Here is a 4,248-nt window from a genome sequence, read left to right on the forward strand (position 1 = left end):
GTTTAAATATTTGAACTTCTACTTGGCACGCTTAATTACGCGCGTTACAACACTGTATTTGGTCTGGTACGTCTGCTCTTGTCGATATTTTCTTCGCCAATGAGGGTAAGATGATTTTCCAGAATATTCGGTAGTGATGAGGAAATTTACAGCACGATGAGAAACAATGGTGGCGCCATCAGGCATACCGCCGTTTTTGCCGATTTGTATTCTATCATTCTGAATTTTGAAGTATGTATGTATATGAATTAGAACGTGGGAATGTCAGAGGGTGACTAACACCCCACCCCCCGTGAATCTCCCTGGGATTCACCTTTTAACATGAGTCGGTTGTTGTTGTTGTTGTAGCGGCTACAACAACCCCGCCCATATCGGTTGGTATCTCAGTCGTTGTCGTCGAGTTCCACTAACGGCAGCCCCAAGAAGTGTGCAGCCTCTATGGGATCGGTCCACAGGGACATCGCCGTTAGGGTTGTGGGGATTTCCGGGCATGCGAAGAGATGTTTCGAGTCGTGAGGGGTCTCTCCGCATGCCGGACATTCATTCGGCACATCCGCATTTAGCGTACTCAGGTAAGACTTCAGCCTGCTGCAGTAGCCAGAGCGAAGTTGGGCTATTGTTGTTCTTGTCTCCCGAGGCAGATGGAGCTCCGTCACGTCAATGTCCGGTGTTTGTGTGCCTAGAACGGCATTCACAGGTCTAGAGTCTACATAACTCGAGACTGAGTCCCTGTGAATGCCGTTCAGGGCCTGTCGGTATGCTGACGGGTCCAGAGGCTGCTTAATGAACCTCTGGACTTCGTCCGTCGGTTCATATAGATGCCTCCTGACGTGTCTAGGCGAGGGCTCCTCTGCAAGCAGCTGTCTGTTAGGGTGGCCGCATCTGTGCCTCTCAACCAGTACTTTGTTGCGGCTCTGTACTTTGTTGACAATAGCGGTTGCGTGCGCAGAGAAGGAGAGCAGGCTGTCGAATGTTACTCCGAGTATTCTGGGGCTATTCACCGTCGGAATTGGTGTATCATCGACGTGAATTCCCAGCGGTAGCCTGACCTCCTTCGTCCAGGTGGTGAACAAGGTCGCAGAGGATTTCGTAGGGCAGAGGGCTAGACACTTTGCAGTGAAGAAGCGAGAAAGATCGGAGAGATACCCGTTTACTTTCGAACACAGGTCATCAATTCCATTCCCAGTCGCCATGATCGAGCAATCGTCGGCGTAGGAGACAATCGAGACTCCCTCTGGTGGTTGAGGGAGCTTTGAAATATAAAAGTTAAACAGTAGCGGGGATAGGACACCACCCTGTGGAACCCCCTGTTTGATTTTCCTAAGTTTCCTCGATTTGTCTCTAAACATTACCGACGAGTGTCGACCACTCAGATAATTTGCCGTCCACCGTTTGAGCCTCTGGGGGAGAGACGAAGCCTCTATATCTTCTAGTACCGTGGAATGGCTGACAGTGTCAAAATCCTTCGACAGGTCCAACGCTACTAGAATCGTTCTCTCACAGGGACGGTTACGGTTAAGGCCACGAGTTATCTGAGTGTTTATGGCGTTAAGTGCTGTTGTTGTACTGTGCACTTTACGGAAACCATGCTGATGCTTCGCTGGGGTCAGGTGGTTTGTGAAATACGGGATCAGCAGGGCCTCAAGTATCTTCACTACCGGGGAAAGGAGCGTTATCGGTTGATACGAATCTCCTTTGTTGGCAGGTATCGCCAGTTTGAGCAGTGGGACCACTCTCCCCACCTTCCAGATGTCTGGGATGATGAGAGTGGCCATAGATAAATTGAGGACCTCCGTTAGGCACGCTACTCCCGCAGGACCCAAATTTTTCAGCATCAGCATGCATAGTCCGTCGGGACCCATGGCTTTGGAAGTTTTCGCCTTCCCGATGGCCACCTGAACTTCACCGCAAGTGAAAGCAAGGGGGCACAATTTGTTGGCAGTTTGTGCAGCCTTCTGGTAGCTCGACGCTTGGTTTTATCCACCGGAGGATGCAGTATGAACTGCCGGCTAAAGTAGCTCGCGCATCGCTCCGGGTTCGACGAGGCATGGTCGCCGAAAGAAATTTCGACTCTGTAGTCGTGCTTCGTCGGATTGGATAGTAACCTCACGGTTGACCAAAGCTTACTCACATCAGAGGTGAAGTTGCAAGTCTTCAGATGTTCTTCCCACTTCTTCCGCTTATGTATGTTCACTAGTTGCCGAATCTCCGCGTTGAGATTCCTGATACGGGGATCACCGGGATCGGCCTGATGAAGGCTGTCACACTCATCGGCTAGGACAGCCGCTTCGGCAGGGAAATTTGGACGTGGGTCAGTGATGCATCCTGCCGGTACGAAGCGGGCTGCAGCAGCAGTGACAGCCCTGCGGAACTTACGTTCACCAAGGTGGACGTCGGTTGGTGTGGGGAGAGCAGCGAAGGTGTTTCAGTAAATTCCGCGAAGCCTTTCGAATCAGCTTTGGGGAAGTTGATATATGTTCGGTGCTTCGCGGAAGCAAAGTCGGTTGGTTTATCGATCGAGATGACTATGGGCAGATGATCTGATGCCAAAGTCAGCATAGGTCGCCATGATATGCTGTTTATCAGACCAGCGCTGACTATTGTTATGTCTGGCGAGCTGCAGCAGCTGCCCTTAATCCTGGTGGGTGCGTCGTCGTTCATTGTGCAGAATGTCGAATCGTCTATCTGCTCAGCCAAATCGGTTCCCCTATGAACGTTTGACAGGATTGAGTGCCAAAGATCGTGGTGCGCATTACAGTCACCTACTACCATTCGGTTTTCACCTCTGAGGAGCGCCGGGCAGCAGGTGACAGGGGGTATGTAAACGTTGAATATTTCGAGCTCAACATCGCCTGACCGGATAGCAATGTTCGAAAAATTCTTTTCGCTAAATTATGCAAAAAGAAGCTGAAAATCAAAAATTAAGAAAATCAAAAATTACATATATTTGCAAAGTCGCGCGCAAAGATCAAATTATATATTCGAAAACTACTTAAAATTCTCTAAAATATTAGTCTAATTTCAAGACCTGACGGACCGGTACTCACACTTTTTTTACTAATAATCTTTAGCATCTACATTTCAAAGTAAATTTTTTGGTAAGAAAATAGGAAAATACCAAATAAATGATAAATACCTTCACCTGAATATTCCACGACATTTAGATAATTTATTACAGTTGATAAAGAAACACTTTCTGTAATGGGTTCAGCGCCAAATGCAACTAAACTGATTAGTCGGTATCGTGCCCATTCTCGTATTTTTTTGGAAATGTATCGTTCGTGCAGAAGGGGGGTGAGTAAATAATGTAAAATTTGGTACTTATGACTTTTACTATCACCTCTCTAAGTCAAACCGGTTTTTTTTTACCAACTGTCACCATGACTTTTTTCTACCTGCCTCCATATAGTCGAAACACTGTGCGGCGTGTGGGTGGTGGTGCGGTTGTGTGTGTTCTGTGGTCTGTCGCGGTTGTGGTGTGGTCTATTGTGTTGTTATGTTGTTGTGCTGTGGTGTTTGTGTGGGACTGCTCAGGTGGACTGGGGTTAGCCGTGAAGGCTGCTCTGTTGGAGCAGCAGGGGGGCCAAATACGATGTGGTCCACTGCCGATGTGTCCGTAGTCCTGAGCAGACTCTGAGGTGACTCCACCCTTCGCAAGAATTGCACTTGACTGAGGTGGATTTGTGGTGTAGTCGTCTCTGGCATACACAGCAGGTGTAGGTTTCTGGCCCTGGGTTTGACTCGATGCCAGCCCTGAGTAGAAGAAAACGTAGCGAATGTAGCCCTATGGACGAACAACTTCTGAGACACTTCGCCGACCTAAACGGGGTTAGATCGCCGAAACAACAGCCCTTGGTCGGGTAAAACCCGAGTCATTCCGGTACGTAGGACCGGCTGTCGTGGGAATGAAGATGAGTCGGTCTAGACGTGTGGCTGGACGACGCAGTACTCCGCTAGTCTTAACTTCTGCCATGCGCACTTGACCGTCTTTCGTCGGGAATACCTCGGTGATACGACCTCTCCGCCATTGACTGCGTGGTAGAGTGGGTTCGAAAACCAAGACTAGGTCGTTTACTCGAAGGGGAATAGCTTTCTCCTTCCACTTAGTACGGCAGCTGCCCCATCATAGGCGCGACTGGCTTTGCTTTGGTCAATCTGCATTCAAGACAGTTTCGCTGCACTCTCTTGTAGAGCGTTTTAATATGGGGAATCCAGAATTTTTGTCGTACTGTATTGATTATAACTGCG

The 4,248-nt window shown here is 48.8% G+C and overlaps 1 protein-coding gene across 1 annotated transcript in view; it reads right to left on the bottom strand.

Moving 5' to 3' along the window:
- Positions 1–4,248, bottom strand: part of LOC118734156 (integrator complex subunit 2) — a 228,323-nt gene that overhangs the window by 161,126 nt on the left and 62,949 nt on the right. The gene's annotated exons all lie outside the window — the stretch shown is intronic.

This window comes from Rhagoletis pomonella, unplaced genomic scaffold (genome assembly GCF_013731165.1).
Source record: "Rhagoletis pomonella isolate Grant_MI unplaced genomic scaffold, Rhpom_1.0 Rhpom_scaffold_00002, whole genome shotgun sequence".
In the NCBI taxonomy this organism is placed as follows: domain Eukaryota; kingdom Metazoa; phylum Arthropoda; class Insecta; order Diptera; family Tephritidae; genus Rhagoletis; species Rhagoletis pomonella.